We start from the raw sequence: 15,932 nt of genomic DNA, 5'->3' as shown, positions 1-15,932 counted from the left end.
CTTGCTGCCACTCAGCGAATACACGCAGCGCTCTGCTTTTTGGCGAGGCAGTGAACAGATGCAGCGTTTAGTTTGCGAGGCGGCCAAGAGACGCGGCGCTTTGCATGCTGGCGAGGCGGCGAGCAGATCGAGTGCTTTGCTTGTTGGCGAGGCAGCGAAGAGATGCAGCAGTCTCCTTGTTTGTGACACAGCGACCATGCCCAGTGCTTGCTCTTTGTGCGAGGCAGCGAAGAGATGCAGCACTTTGCTTGTGCACCAGGTGGCGCAGTGGCATGGCGGATGGCTTTTTGGCGTGGAGGCGAAGCGAGGCAGCACTTTGCTAGTTGGCGAGGCAGCGAAGAGACGCAGCAGGCTGCTTGTTGGTGAGACAGCCAACATGCACAGTGGTTAGCTATTGTGCGAGGCAGCGAATGAGGGCAGAGCAAATGGCTTGTGCGTTCGCCGCCTCGCTGCCTAGCAAAGCGTCGTCTGCCTTGGGCGCCTAGCAAAGCTGCGCGTGCCGTCGCCGTCAAGCAAAGCGCCGTGTTCCTTGGGCGCCTAGCAAAGAAGTGCCTGCGTTCGGCGCCTCGCCGCATCGCAGCCTAGCAAAGCGCTGCGTGCCTTCGGCGGCTGGCAAAGCAGTGCGTGCCTTCGCCGCCTCACACACCGCGTTGTGCCTTCGGCGCCTGGCAAAGCAGCGCGTGCCTTCGCCGCCTGGCCTCCTAAGAAAGCGCTGCGTGCCTTCTCGCCCTCGCCGCCTAGCAAAGCGCCGTGTCCCTTCGCCGCCTACAAAGCGCCGTGTTCCTTCGGCGCCTAGCAAAGCAGCGCGTGCCTTCGCCGCCTAAGAAAGCGCTGCGTGCCTTTTCGCCCTCGCCGCCCAACAAAGCGCCCTGTCCCTTCACCGCCTCCCGAACCGCTTCGTCCCTTCGCCGCCTCGCCGCCTAGCAAAGCGCTGCTTGCCTTCGCCGCCTCACACACCGCTGCGTCCCTTCGCCGCCTCGCCGCTTAGCAAACGCCGTGGGAGCGCCGAAGGGACACGGCGCTTTTGGAGGCGCCGAAGGCACGTGGCGCTTTGCTAAGGCACGAGGCAGCGAAGGCACGCAGCCATTTGATTGTGGTCGACGGGCTAGGGTGCCTTGCTAGGCGGCGAGGCGCCGAAGGCACGCAGCGCTTTGCCAGGCGCCCAGGGACGCAGCGCTCGGCGAGGGCACGCAGTGCTTTGCCAGGCGCCGAAGGCACTCAGCGCTTTGCCAGGCGCCGAAGGCACGCAGCGCTCTAGCAGGCGGCGAGGGCACACAGTGCTTTGCTAGGCGGCGAGCGGACGTGCAGCTTTGCTAGGCGGCGAGCGAAGGGTGAGGACGCTTTGCTAGGCGCTTTGCTAGGCGGCCAAGGCACGAAGCGATTTGGGAGGCGAGGCGGCGAAGGCACACGGCGCTTTGCTAGGCGGCGAGGGCGAGAAGGCATGCAGCGCTTTCTGAGGCGGCGAGGCGGCCAAGGCACGCGCTGCTTTGCTAGGCGCCGAAGGCACGCAGCGCTTCCTTCGTTTGCGAGGCAGCGAAGAGATGGAGCGCTTTGCTTCTTGGCCAGGCAGCGAACAGGCGCCGTGCTTTGCTTTCTGCCACTCAGCGAATACACGCAGCGCTCTGCTTTTTGGCGAGGCAGTGAACAGATGCAGCGTTTAGTTTGCGAGGCGGCCAAGAGACGCGGCGCTTTGCATGCTGGCGAGGCGGCGAGCAGATCGAGTGCTTTGCTTGTTGGCGAGGCAGCGAAGAGATGCAGCGGTTTGCTTGTTGGCGAGGCAGCGAAGAGATGCAGCAGTCTCCTTGTTTGTGACACAGCGACCATGCCCAGTGCTTGCTCTTTGTGCGAGGCAGCGAAGAGATGCAGCACTTTGCTTGTGCACCAGGTGGCGCAGTGGCATGGCGGATGACTTTTTCGCCTGGAGGCGAAGCGAGGCAGCACTTTGTTAGTTGGCGAGGCAGCGAAGAGACGCATCAGGCTGCTTGTTTGTGAGACAGCCAACATGTACAGTGGTTAGCTCTTGTGCGAGGCAGCGAATGAGGGCAGAGCAAATCGCTTTGTGCGTTCGCCGCCTCGCTGCCTAGCAAAGCGTCGTCTGCCTTGGGCGCCTAGCAAAGCTGCGCGTGCCGTGGCCGTCAAGCAAAGCGCCGTGTTCCTTGGGCGCCTAGCAAAGAAGTGCCTGCGTTCGGCGCCTCGCCACATTGCAGCCTAGCAAAGCGCTGCGTGCCTTCGGCGGCTGGCAAAGCAGTGCGTGCCTTCGCCGCCTCACACACCGCGTTGTGCCTTCGGCGCCTGGCAAAGCAGCGCGTGCCTTCGCCGCCTGGCCTCCTAAGAAAGCGCTGCGTGCCTTCTCGCCCTCGCCGCCTAGCAAAGCGCCGTGTCCCTTCGCCGCCTACAAAGCGCCGTGTTCCTTCGGCGCCTAGCAAAGCAGCGCGTGCCTTCGCCGCCTAAGAAAGCGCTGCGTGCCTTCTCGCCCTCGCCGCCTAGCAAAGCGCCCTGTCCCTTCACCGCCTCCCGAACCGCTTCGTCCCTTCGCCGCCTCGCCGCCTAGCAAAGCGCTGCTTGCCTTCGCCGCCTCACACACCGCTGCGTCCCTTCGCCGCCTCGCCGCTTAGCAAACGCCGTAGGAGCGCCGAAGGGACACGGCGCTTTTGTAGGCGCCGAAGGCACGTGGCGCTTTGCTAAGGCACGAGGCAGCGAAGGCACGCAGCCATTTGATTGTGGTCGACGGGCTAGGGCGCCTTGCTAGGCGGCGAGGCGGCGAAGGCACGCAGCGCTTTGCCAGGCGCCCAGGGACGCAGCGCTCGGCGAGGGCACGCAGTGCTTTGCCAGGCGCCGAAGGCACTCAGCGCTTTGCCAGGCGCCGAAGGCACGCAGCGCTCTAGCAGGCGGCGAGGGCACACAGTGCTTTGCTAGGCGGCGAGCGGACGTGCAGCTTTGCTAGGCGGCGAGCGAAGGGTGAGGACGCTTTGCTAGGCGCTTTGCTAGGCGGCGAAGGCACGAAGCGATTTGGGAGGCGAGGCGGCGAAGGCACACGGCGCTTTGCTAGGCGGCGAGGGCGAGAAGGCATGCAGCGCTTTCTGAGGCGGCGAGGCGGCCAAGGCACGCGCTGCTTTGCTAGGCGCCGAAGGCACGCAGCGCTTCCTTCGTTTGCGAGGCAGCGAAGAGATGGAGCGCTTTGCTTCTTGGCCAGGCAGCGAACAGGCGCCGTGCTTTGCTTGCTGCCACTCAGCGAATACACGCAGCGCTCTGCTTTTTGGCGAGGCAGTGAACAGATGCAGCGTTTAGTTTGCGAGGCGGCCAAGAGACGCGGCGCTTTGCATGCTGGCGAGGCGGCGAGCAGATCGAGTGCTTTGCTTGTTGGCGAGGCAGCGAAGAGATGCAGCAGTCTCCTTGTTTGTGACACAGCGACCATGCCCAGTGCTTGCTCTTTGTGCGAGGCAGCGAAGAGATGCAGCACTTTGCTTGTGCACCAGGTGGCGCAGTGGCATGGCGGATGGCTTTTTGGCGTGGAGGCGAAGCGAGGCAGCACTTTGCTAGTTGGCGAGGCAGCGAAGAGACGCAGCAGGCTGCTTGTTGGTGAGACAGCCAACATGCACAGTGGTTAGCTATTGTGCGAGGCAGCGAATGACCGCCGAGCAAATCGCTTGTGCGTTCGCCGCCTCGCTGCCTAGCAAAGCGTCGTCTGCCTTGGGCGCCTAGCAAAGCTGCGCGTGCCGTGGCCGTCAAGCAAAGCGCCGTGTTCCTTGGGCGCCTAGCAAAGAAGTGCCTGCGTTCGGCGCCTCGCCGCATCGCAGCCTAGCAAAGCGCTGCGTGCCTTCGGCGGCTGGCAAAGCAGTGCGTGCCTTCGCCGCCTCACACACCGCGTTGTGCCTTCGGCGCCTGGCAAAGCAGCGCGTGCCTTCGCCGCCTGGCCTCCTAAGAAAGCGCTGCGTGCCTTCTCGCCCTCGCCGCCTAGCAAAGCGCCGTGTCCCTTCGCCGCCTACAAAGCGCCGTGTTCCTTCGGCGCCTAGCAAAGCAGCGCGTGCCTTCGCCGCCTAAGAAAGCGCTGCGTGCCTTTTCGCCCTCGCCGCCCAACAAAGCGCCCTGTCCCTTCACCGCCTCCCGAACCGCTTCGTCCCTTCGCCGCCTCGCCGCCTAGCAAAGCGCTGCTTGCCTTCGCCGCCTCACACACCGCTGCGTCCCTTCGCCGCCTCGCCGCTTAGCAAACGCCGTGGGAGCGCCGAAGCAACACGGCGCTTTTGGAGGCGCCGAAGGCACGTGGCGCTTTGCTAAGGCACGAGGCAGCGAAGGCACGCAGCCATTTGATTGTGGTCGACGGGCTAGGGTGCCTTGCTAGGCGGCGAGGCGGCGAAGGCACGCAGCGCTTTGCCAGGCGCCCAGGGACGCAGCGCTCGGCGAGGGCACGCAGTGCTTTGCCAGGCGCCGAAGGCACTCAGCGCTCTAGCAGGCGGCGAGGGCACACAGTGCTTTGCTAGGCGGCGAGCGGACGTGCAGCTTTGCTAGGCGGCGAGCGAAGGGTGAGGACGCTTTGCTAGGCGCTTTGCTAGGCGGCCAAGGCACGAAGCGATTTGGGAGGCGAGGCGGCGAAGGCACACGGCGCTTTGCTAGGCGGCGAGGGCGAGAAGGCATGCAGCGCTTTGCCAGGCGCCCAGGGACGCAGCGCTCGGCGAGGGCACGCAGTGCTTTGCCAGGCGCCGAAGGCACGCAGTGCTTTGCCAGGCGCCGAAGGCACGCAGCGCTCTAGCAGGCGGCGAGGGCACACAGTGCTTTGCTAGGCGGCGAGCGGACGTGCAGCTTTGCTAGGCAGCGAAGGCTGAGGACGCTTTGCTAGGCGCTTTGCTAGGCGGCGAAGGCACGAAGCGATTTGGGAGGCGGCGAAGGCACACGGCGCTTTGCTAGGCGGCGAGGGCGAGAAGGCACGCAGCGCTTTCTGAGGCGGCGAGGCGGCCAAGGCACGCGCTGCTTTGCTAGGCGCCGAAGGCACGCAGCGCTTCCTTCGTTTGCGAGGCAGCGAAGAGATGGAGCGCTTTGCTTGTTGGCCAGGCAGCGAACAGGCGCCGTGCTTTGCTTTCTGCCACTCAGCGAATACACGCAGCGCTCTGCTTTTTGGCGAGGCAGTGAACAGATGCAGCGTTTAGTTTGCGAGGCGGCCAAGAGACGCGGCGCTTTGCATGCTGGCGAGGCAGCGAAGAGATGCAGCGGTTTGCTTGTTGGCGAGGCAGCGAAGAGATGCAGCAGTCTCCTTGTTTGTGACACAGCGACCATGCCCAGTGCTTGCTCTTTGTGCGAGGCAGCGAAGAGATGCAGCACTTTGCTTGTGCACCAGGTGGCGCAGTGGCATGGCGGATGACTTTTTCGCCTGGAGGCGAAGCGAGGCAGCACTTTGTTAGTTGGCGAGGCAGCGAAGAGACGCAGCAGGCTGCTTGTTTGTGAGACAGCCAACATGCACAGTGGTTAGCTCTTGTGCGAGGCAGCGAATGAGGGCAGAGCAAATCGCTTTGTGCGTTCGCCGCCTCGCTGCCTAGCAAAGCGTCGTCTGCCTTGGGCGCCTAGCAAAGCTGCGCGTGCCGTGGCCGTCAAGCAAAGCGCCGTGTTCCTTGGGCGCCTAGCAAAGAAGTGCCTGCGTTCGGCGCCTCGCCGCATCGCAGCCTAGCAAAGCGCTGCGTGCCTTCGGCGGCTGGCAAAGCAGTGCGTGCCTTCGCCGCCTCACACACCGCGTTGTGCCTTCGGCGCCTGGCAAAGCAGCGCGTGCCTTCGCCGCCTGGCCTCCTAAGAAAGCGCTGCGTGCCTTCTCGCCCTCGCCGCCTAGCAAAGCGCCGTGTCCCTTCGCCGCCTACAAAGCGCCGTGTTCCTTCGGCGCCTAGCAAAGCAGCGCGTGCCTTCGCCGCCTAAGAAAGCGCTGCGTGCCTTCTCGCCCTCGCCGCCTAGCAAAGCGCCCTGTCCCTTCACCGCCTCCCGAACCGCTTCGTCCCTTCGCCGCCTCGCCGCTTAGCAAACGCCGTGGGAGCGCCGAAGCAACACGGCGCTTTTGTAGGCGCCGAAGGCACGTGGCGCTTTGCTAAGGCACGAGGCAGCGAAGGCACGAGGCAGCCATTTGATCGTGCTCGACGGGCTAGGGCGCCTTGCTAGGCGGCGAGGCGCCGAAGGCACGCAGCGCTTTGCCAGGCGCCCAGGGACGCAGCGCTCGGCGAGGGCACGCAGTGCTTTGCCAGGCGCCGAAGGCACTCAGCGCTTTGCCAGGCGCCGAAGGCACGCAGCGCTCTAGCAGGCGGCGAGGGCACACAGTGCTTTGCTAGGCGGCGAGCGGACGTGCAGCTTTGCTAGGCGGCGAGCGAAGGGTGAGGACGCTTTGCTAGGCGCTTTGCTAGGCGGCGAAGGCACGAAGCGATTTGGGAGGCGGCGAAGGCACGCGCTGCTTTGCTAGGCGCCGAAGGCACGCAGCGCTTCCTTCGTTTGCGAGGCAGCGAAGAGATGGAGCGCTTTGCTTCTTGGCCAGGCAGCGAACAGGCGCCGTGCTTTGCTTTCTGCCACTCAGCGAATACACGCAGCGCTCTGCTTTTTGGCGAGGCACTGAACAGATGCAGCGTTTAGTTTGCGAGGCGGCCAAGAGACGCGGCGCTTTGCATGCTGGCGAGGCGGCGAGCAGATCGAGTGCTTTGCTTGTTGGCGAGGCAGCGAAGAGATGCAGCGGTTTGCTTGTTGGCGAGGCAGCGAAGAGATTCAGCAGTCTCCTTGTTTGTGACACAGCGACCATGCCCAGTGCTTGCTCTTTGTGCGAGGCAGCGAAGAGATGCAGCACTTTGCTTGTGCACCAGGTGGCGCAGTGGCATGGCGGATGACTTTTTCGCCTGGAGGCGAAGCGAGGCAGCACTTTGTTAGTTGGCGAGGCAGCGAAGAGACGCAGCAGGCTGCTTGTTTGTGAGACAGCCAACATGCACAGTGGTTAGCTCTTGTGCGAGGCAGCGAATGAGGGCAGAGCAAATGGCTTTGTGCGTTCGCCGCCTCGCTGCCTAGCAAAGCGTCGTCTGCCTTGGGCGCCTAGCAAAGCTGCGCGTGCCGTCGCCGTCAAGCAAAGCGCCGTGTTCCTTCGGCGCCTAGCAAAGAAGTGCCTGCGTTCGGCGCCTCGCCGCATTGCAGCCTAGCAAAGCGCTGCGTGCCTTTGGCGGCTGGCAAAGCAGCGCGTGCCTTCGCCGCCTGGCCTCCTAAGAAAGCGCTGCGTGCCTTCTCGCCCTCGCCGCCTAGCAAAGCGCCGTGTCCCTTCGCCGCCTACAAAGCGCCGTGTTCCTTCGGCGCCTAGCAAAGCAGCGCGTGCCTTCGCCGCCTAAGAAAGCGCTGCGTGCCTTTTCGCCCTCGCCGCCCAACAAAGCGCCCTGTCCCTTCACCGCCTCCCGAACCGCTTCGTCCCTTCGCCGCCTCGCCGCCTAGCAAAGCGCTGCTTGCCTTCGCCGCCTCACACACCGCTGCGTCCCTTCGCCGCCTCGCCGCTTAGCAAACGCCGTGGGAGCGCCGAAGCAACACGGCGCTTTTGTAGGCGCCGAAGGCACGTGGCGCTTTGCTAAGGCACGAGGCAGCGAAGGCACGAGGCAGCCATTTGATCGTGCTCGACGGGCTAGGGCGCCTTGCTAGGCGGCGAGGCGGCCAAGGCACGCAGCGCTTTGCCAGGCGCCCAGGGACGCAGCGCTCGGCGAGGGCACGCAGTGCTTTGCCAGGCGCCGAAGGCACGCAGCGCTCTAGCAGGCGGCGAGGGCACACAGTGCTTTGCTAGGCGGCGAGCGGACGTGCAGCTTTGCTAGGCAGCGAAGGCTGAGGACGCTTTGCTAGGCGCTTTGCTAGGCGGCGAAGGCACGAAGCGATTTGGGAGGCGAGGCGGCGAAGGCACACGGCGCTTTGCTAGGCGGCGAGGGCGAGAAGGCACGCAGCGCTTTCTGAGGCGGCGAGGCGGCCAAGGCACGCGCTGCTTTGCTAGGCGCCGAAGGCACGCAGCGCTTCCTTCGTTTGCGAGGCAGCGAAGAGATGGAGCGCTTTGCTTCTTGGCCAGGCAGCGAACAGGCGCCGTGCTTTGCTTTCTGCCACTCAGCGAATACACGCAGCGCTCTGCTTTTTGGCGAGGCACTGAACAGATGCAGCGTTTAGTTTGCGAGGCGGCCAAGAGACGCGGCGCTTTGCATGCTGGCGAGGCGGCGAGCAGATCGAGTGCTTTGCTTGTTGGCGAGGCAGCGAAGAGATGCAGCGGTTTGCTTGTTGGCGAGGCAGCGAAGAGATTCAGCAGTCTCCTTGTTTGTGACACAGCGACCATGCCCAGTGCTTGCTCTTTGTGCGAGGCAGCGAAGAGATGCAGCACTTTGCTTGTGCACCAGGTGGCGCAGTGGCATGGCGGATGACTTTTTCGCCTGGAGGCGAAGCGAGGCAGCACTTTGTTAGTTGGCGAGGCAGCGAAGAGACGCAGCAGGCTGCTTGTTTGTGAGACAGCCAACATGCCCAGTGGTTAGCTATTGTGCGAGGCAGCGAATGACCGCCGAGCAAATGGCTTGTGCGTTCACCGCCTCGCTGCCTAGCAAAGCGTCGTCTGCCTTGGGCGCCTAGCAAAGCTGCGCGTGCCGTCGCCGTCAAGCAAAGCGCCGTGTTCCTTGGGCGCCTAGCAAAGAAGTGCCTGCGTTCGGCGCCTCGCCGCATTGCAGCCTAGCAAAGCGCTGCGTGCCTTCGGCGGCTGGCAAAGCAGTGCGTGCCTTCGCCGCCTCACACACCGCGTTGTGCCTTCGGCGCCTGGCAAAGCAGCGCGTGCCTTCGCCGCCTGGCCTGCTAAGAAAGCGCTGCGTGCCTTCTCGCCCTCGCCGCCTAGCAAAGCGCCGTGTCCCTTCGCCGCCTACAAAGCGCCGTGTTCCTTCGGCGCCTAGCAAAGCAGCGCGTGCCTTCGCCGCCTAAGAAAGCGCTGCGTGCCTTCTCGCCCTCGCCGCCCAACAAAGCGCCCTGTCCCTTCACCGCCTCCCGAACCGCTTCGTCCCTTCGCCGCCTCGCCGCCTAGCAAAGCGCTGCTTGCCTTCGCCGCCTCACACACCGCTGCGTCCCTTCGCCGCCTCGCCGCTTAGCAAACGCCGTGGGAGCGCCGAAGCAACACGGCGCTTTTGGAGGCGCCGAAGGCACGTGGCGCTTTGCTAAGGCACGAGGCAGCGAAGGCACGAGGCAGCCATTTGATCGTGCTCGACGGGCTAGGGCGCCTTGCTAGGCGGCGAGGCGCCGAAGGCACGCAGCGCTTTGCCAGGCGCCCAGGGACGCAGCGCTCGGCGAGGGCACGCAGTGCTTTGCCAGGCGCCGAAGGCACTCAGCGCTTTGCCAGGCGCCGAAGGCACGCAGCGCTCTAGCAGGCGGCGAGGGCACACAGTGCTTTGCTAGGCGGCGAGCGGACGTGCAGCTTTGCTAGGCAGCGAAGGCTGAGGACGCTTTGCTAGGCGCTTTGCTAGGCGGCGAAGGCACGAAGCGATTTGGGAGGCGGCGAAGGCACACGGCGCTTTGCTAGGCGGCGAGGGCGAGAAGGCACGCAGCGCTTTCTGAGGCGGCCAGGCGGCCAAGGCACGCGCTGCTTTGCTAGGCGCCGAAGGCACGCAGCGCGTCCTTCGTTTGCGAGGCAGCGAAGAGATGGAGCGCTTTGCTTCTTGGCCAGGCAGCGAACAGGCGCCGTGCTTTGCTTTCTGCCACTCAGCGAATACACGCAGCGCTCTGCTTTTTGGCGAGGCAGTGAACAGATGCAGCGTTTAGTTTGCGAGGCGGCCAAGAGACGCGGCGCTTTGCATGCTGGCGAGGCAGCGAAGAGATGCAGCGGTTTGCTTGTTGGCGAGGCAGCGAAGAGATGCAGCAGTCTCCTTGTTTGTGACACAGCGACCATGCCCAGTGCTTGCTCTTTGTGCGAGGCAGCGAAGAGATGCAGCACTTTGCTTGTGCACCAGGTGGCGCAGTGGCATGGCGGATGACTTTTTCGCCTGGAGGCGAAGCGAGGCAGCACTTTGCTAGTTGGCGAGGCAGCGAAGAGACGCAGCAGGCTGCTTGTTTGTGAGACAGCCAACATGCACAGTGGTTAGCTCTTGTGCGAGGCAGCGAATGAGGGCAGAGCAAATCGCTTTGTGCGTTCACCGCCTCGCTGCCTAGCAAAGCGTCGTCTGCCTTGGGCGCCTAGCAAAGCTGCGCGTGCCGTCGCCGTCAAGCAAAGCGCCGTGTTCCTTGGGCGCCTAGCAAAGAAGTGCCTGCGTTCGGCGCCTCGCCGCATTGCAGCCTAGCAAAGCGCTGCGTGCCTTCGGCGGCTGGCAAAGCAGTGCGTGCCTTCGCCGCCTCACACACCGCGTTGTGCCTTCGGCGCCTGGCAAAGCAGCGCGTGCCTTCGCCGCCTGGCCTGCTAAGAAAGCGCTGCGTGCCTTCTCGCCCTCGCCGCCTAGCAAAGCGCCGTGTGCCTTCGCCGCCTCGCCGCCTAGCAAAGCTCCGCGTCCCGTCGCCGCCTACAAAGCGCCGTGTTCCTTCGGCGCCTAGCAAAGCAGCGCGTGCCTTCGCCGCCTAAGAAAGCGCTGCGTGCCTTTTCGCCCTCGCCGCCCAACAAAGCGCCCTGTCCCTTCGCCGCCTCACACACCGCTGCGTCCCTTCGCCGCCTCGCCGCTTAGCAAACGCCGTGGGAGCGCCGAAGGGACACGGCGCTTTTGTAGGCGCCGAAGGCACGTGGCGCTTTGCTAAGGCACGAGGCAGCGAAGGCACGAGGCAGCCATTTGATCGTGCTCGACGGGCTAGGGCGCCTTGCTAGGCGGCGAGGCGGCGAAGGCACGCAGCGCTTTGCCAGGCGCCCAGGGACGCAGCGCTCGGCGAGGGCACGCAGTGCTTTGCCAGGCGCCGAAGGCACGCAGCGCTCTAGCAGCCGGCGAGGGCACACAGTGCTTTGCTAGGCGGCGAGCGGACGTGCAGCTTTGCTAGGCAGCGAAGGCTGAGGACGCTTTGCTAGGCGCTTTGCTAGGCGGCGAAGGCACGAAGCGATTTGGGAGGCGGCGAAGGCACACGGCGCTTTGCTAGGCGGCGAGGGCGAGAAGGCACGCAGCGCTTTCTGAGGCGGCGAGGCGGCCAAGGCACGCGCTGCTTTGCTAGGCGCCGAAGGCACGCAGCGCTTCCTTCGTTTGCGAGGCAGCGAAGAGATGGAGCGCTTTGCTTCTTGGCCAGGCAGCGAACAGGCGCCGTGCTTTGCTTTCTGCCACTCAGCGAATACACGCAGCGCTCTGCTTTTTGGCGAGGCAGTGAACAGATGCAGCGTTTAGTTTGCGAGGCGGCCAAGAGACGCGGCGCTTTGCATGCTGGCGAGGCGGCGAGCAGATCGAGTGCTTTGCTTGTTGGCGAGGCAGCGAAGAGATGCAGCGGTTTGCTTGTTGGCGAGGCAGCGAAGAGATTCAGCAGTCTCCTTGTTTGTGACACAGCGACCATGCCCAGTGCTTGCTCTTTGTGCGAGGCAGCGAAGAGATGCAGCACTTTTCTTGTGCACCAGGTGGCGCAGTGGCATGGCGGATGGCTTTTTCGCCTGGAGGCGAAGCGAGGCAGCACTTTGCTAGTTGGCGAGGCAGCGAAGAGACGCAGCAGGCTGCTTGTTTGTGAGACAGCCAACATGCACAGTGGTTAGCTCTTGTGCGAGGCAGCGAATGAGGGCAGAGCAAATCGCTTTGTGCGTTCGCCGCCTCGCTGCCTAGCAAAGCGTCGTCTGCCTTGGGCGCCTAGCAAAGCTGCGCGTGCCGTCGCCGTCAAGCAAAGCGCCGTGTTCCTTGGGCGCCTAGCAAAGAAGTGCCTGCGTTCGGCGCCTCGCCGCATTGCAGCCTAGCAAAGCGCTGCGTGCCTTCGGCGGCTGGCAAAGCAGTGCGTGCCTTCGCCGCCTCACACACCGCGTTGTGCCTTCGGCGCCTGGCAAAGCAGCGCGTGCCTTCGCCGCCTGGCCTCCTAAGAAAGCGCTGCGTGCCTTCGGCGGCTGGCAAAGCAGTGCGTGCCTTCGCCGCCTCACACACCGCGTTGTGCCTTCGGCGCCTGGCAAAGCAGCGCGTGCCTTCGCCGCCTGGCCTGCTAAGAAAGCGCTGCGTGCCTTCTCGCCCTCGCCGCCTAGCAAAGCGCCGTGTGCCTTCGCCGCCTCGCCGCCTAGCAAAGCTCCGCGTCCCGTCGCCGCCTACAAAGCGCCGTGTTCCTTCGGCGCCTAGCAAAGCAGCGCGTGCCTTCGCCGCCTAAGAAAGCGCTGCGTGCCTTTTCGCCCTCGCCGCCCAACAAAGCGCCCTGTCCCTTCGCCGCCTCACACACCGCTGCGTCCCTTCGCCGCCTCGCCGCTTAGCAAACGCCGTGGGAGCGCCGAAGCAACACGGCGCTTTTGTAGGCGCCGAAGGCACGTGGCGCTTTGCTAAGGCACGAGGCAGCGAAGGCACGAGGCAGCCATTTGATCGTGCTCGACGGGCTAGGGCGCCTTGCTAGGCGGCGAGGCGGCCAAGGCACGCAGCGCTTTGCCAGGCGCCCAGGGACGCAGCGCTCGGCGAGGGCACGCAGTGCTTTGCCAGGCGCCGAAGGCACTCAGCGCTTTGCCAGGCGCCGAAGGCACGCAGCGCTCTAGCAGGCGGCGAGGGCACACAGTGCTTTGCTAGGCGGCGAGCCGACGTGCAGCTTTGCTAGGCAGCGAAGGCTGAGGACGCTTTGCTAGGCGCTTTGCTAGGCGGCGAAGTCACGAAGCGATTTGGGAGGCGAGGCGGCGAAGGCACACGGCGCTTTGCTAGGCGGCGAGGGCGAGAAGGCACGCAGCGCTTTCTGAGGCGGCGAGGCGGCCAAGGCACGCGCTGCTTTGCTAGGCGCCGAAGGCACGCAGCGCTTCCTTCGTTTGCGAGGCAGCGAAGAGATGGAGCGCTTTGCTTGTTGGCCAGGCAGCGAACAGGCGCCGTGCTTTGCTTTCTGCCACTCAGCGAATACACGCAGCGCTCTGCTTTTTGGCGAGGCAGTGAACAGATGCAGCGTTTAGTTTGCGAGGCGTTCAAGAGACGCGGCGCTTTGCATGCTGGCGAGGCGGCGAGCAGATCGAGTGCTTTGCTTGTTGGCGAGGCAGCGAAGAGATTCAGCAGTCTCCTTGTTTGTGACACAGCGACCATGCCCAGTGCTTGCTCTTTGTGCGAGGCAGCGAAGAGATGCAGCACTTTGCTTGTGCACCAGGTGGCGCAGTGGCATGGCGGATGACTTTTTCGCCTGGAGGCGAAGCGAGGCAGCACTTTGTTAGTTGGCGAGGCAGCGAAGAGACGCAGCAGGCTGCTTGTTTGTGAGACAGCCAACATGCACAGTGGTTAGCTCTTGTGCGAGGCAGCGAATGAGGGCAGAGCAAATCGCTTTGTGCGTTCGCCGCCTCGCTGCCTAGCAAAGCGTCGTCTGCCTTGGGCGCCTAGCAAAGCTGCGCGTGCCGTCGCCGTCAAGCAAAGCGCCGTGTTCCTTGGGCGCCTAGCAAAGAAGTGCCTGCGTTCGGCGCCTCGCCGCATTGCAGCCTAGCAAAGCGCTGCGTGCCTTCGGCGGCTGGCAAAGCAGTGCGTGCCTTCGCCGCCTCACACACCGCGTTGTGCCTTCGGCGCCTGGCAAAGCAGCGCGTGCCTTCGCCGCCTGGCCTGCTAAGAAAGCGCTGCGTGCCTTCTCGCCCTCGCCGCCTAGCAAAGCGCCGTGTGCCTTCGCCGCCTCGCCGCCTAGCAAAGCTCCGCGTCCCGTCGCCGCCTACAAAGCGCCGTGTTCCTTCGGCGCCTAGCAAAGCAGCGCGTGCCTTCGCCGCCTAAGAAAGCGCTGCGTGCCTTCTCGCCCTCGCCGCCTAGCAAAGCGCCCTGTCCCTTCACCGCCTCCCGAACCGCTTCGTCCCTTCGCCGCCTCGCCGCCTAGCAAAGCGCTGCTTGCCTTCGCCGCCTCACACACCGCTGCGTCCCTTCGCCGCCTCGCCGCTTAGCAAACGCCGTAGGAGCGCCGAAGGGACACGGCGCTTTTGTAGGCGCCGAAGGCACGTGGCGCTTTGCTAAGGCACGAGGCAGCGAAGGCACGAGGCAGCCATTTGATCGTGCTCGACGGGCTAGGGCGCCTTGCTAGGCGGCGAGGCGGCCAAGGCACGCAGCGCTTTGCCAGGCGCCCAGGGACGCAGCGCTCGGCGAGGGCACGCAGTGCTTTGCCAGGCGCCGAAGGCACTCAGCGCTTTGCCAGGCGCCGAAGGCACGCAGCGCTCTAGCAGGCGGCGAGGGCACACAGTGCTTTGCTAGGCGGCGAGCGGACGTGCAGCTTTGCTAGGCAGCGAAGGCTGAGGACGCTTTGCTAGGCGCTTTGCTAGGCGGCGAGGGCGAGAAGGCACGCAGCGCTTTCTGAGGCGGCGAGGCGGCCAAGGCACGCGCTGCTTTGCTAGGCGCCGAAGGCACGCAGCGCTTCCTTCGTTTGCGAGGCAGCGAAGAGATGGAGCGCTTTGCTTCTTGGCCAGGCAGCGAACAGGCGCCGTGCTTTGCTTTCTGCCACTCAGCGAATACACGCAGCGCTCTGCTTTTTGGCGAGGCAGTGAACAGATGCAGCGTTTAGTTTGCGAGGCGGCCAAGAGACGCGGCGCTTTGCATGCTGGCGAGGCGGCGAGCAGATCGAGTGCTTTGCTTGTTGGCGAGGCAGCGAAGAGATGCAGCGGTTTGCTTGTTGGCGAGGCAGCGAAGAGATTCAGCAGTCTCCTTGTTTGTGACACAGCGACCATGCCCAGTGCTTGCTCTTTGTGCGAGGCAGCGAAGAGATGCAGCACTTTTCTTGTGCACCAGGTGGCGCAGTGGCGTCGCGGATGGCTTTTTCGCCTGGAGGCGAAGCGAGGCAGCACTTTGCTAGTTGGCGAGGCAGCGAAGAGACGCAGCAGGCTGCTTGTTTGTGAGACAGCCAACATGCACAGTGGTTAGCTCTTGTGCGAGGCAGCGAATGAGGGCAGAGCAAATGGCTTTGTGCGTTCGCCGCCTCGCTGCCTAGCAAAGCGTCGTCTGCCTTGGGCGCCTAGCAAAGCTGCGCGTGCCGTCGCCGTCAAGCAAAGCGCCGTGTTCCTTGGGCGCCTAGCAAAGAAGTGCCTGCGTTCGGCGCCTCGCCGCATTGCAGCCTAGCAAAGCGCTGCGTGCCTTCGGCGGCTGGCAAAGCAGTGCGTGCCTTCGCCGCCTCACACACCGCGTTGTGCCTTCGGCGCCTGGCAAAGCAGCGCGTGCCTTCGCCGCCTGGCCTGCTAAGAAAGCGCTGCGTGCCTTCTCGCCCTCGCCGCCTAGCAAAGCGCCGTGTGCCTTCGCCGCCTCGCCGCCTAGCAAAGCTCCGCGTCCCGTCGCCGCCTACAAAGCGCCGTGTTCCTTCGGCGCCTAGCAAAGCAGCGCGTGCCTTCGCCGCCTAAGAAAGCGCTGCGTGCCTTTTCGCCCTCGCCGCCCAACAAAGCGCCCTGTCCCTTCACCGCCTCCCGAACCGCTTCGTCCCTTCGCCGCCTCGCCGCCTAGCAAAGCGCTGCTTGCCTTCGCCGCCTCACACACCGCTGCGTCCCTTCGCCGCCTCGCCGCTTAGCAAACGCCGTGGGAGCGCCGAAGGGACACGGCGCTTTTGTAGGCGCCGAAGGCACGTGGCGCTTTGCTAAGGCACGAGGCAGCGAAGGCACGCAGCCATTTGATCGTGCTCGACGGGCTAGGGCGCCTTGCTAGGCGGCGAGGCGGCCAAGGCACGCAGCGCTTTGCCAGGCGCCCAGGGACGCAGCGCTCGGCGAGGGCACGCAGTGCTTTGCCAGGCGCCGAAGGCACTCAGCGCTTTGCCAGGCGCCGAAGGCACGCAGCGCTCTAGGAGGCGGCGAGGGCACACAGTGCTTTGCTAGGCGGCGAGCCGACGTGGAGCTTTGCTAGGCAGCGAAGGCTGAGGACGCTTTGCTAGGCGCTTTGCTAGGCGGC

Source organism: Apteryx mantelli, chromosome 20, assembly GCF_036417845.1.
Source record: "Apteryx mantelli isolate bAptMan1 chromosome 20, bAptMan1.hap1, whole genome shotgun sequence".
In the NCBI taxonomy this organism is placed as follows: domain Eukaryota; kingdom Metazoa; phylum Chordata; class Aves; order Apterygiformes; family Apterygidae; genus Apteryx; species Apteryx mantelli.
The sequence above is the reverse complement of the archived record's forward strand: the minus strand, read 5'-3'. Positions refer to the sequence as shown.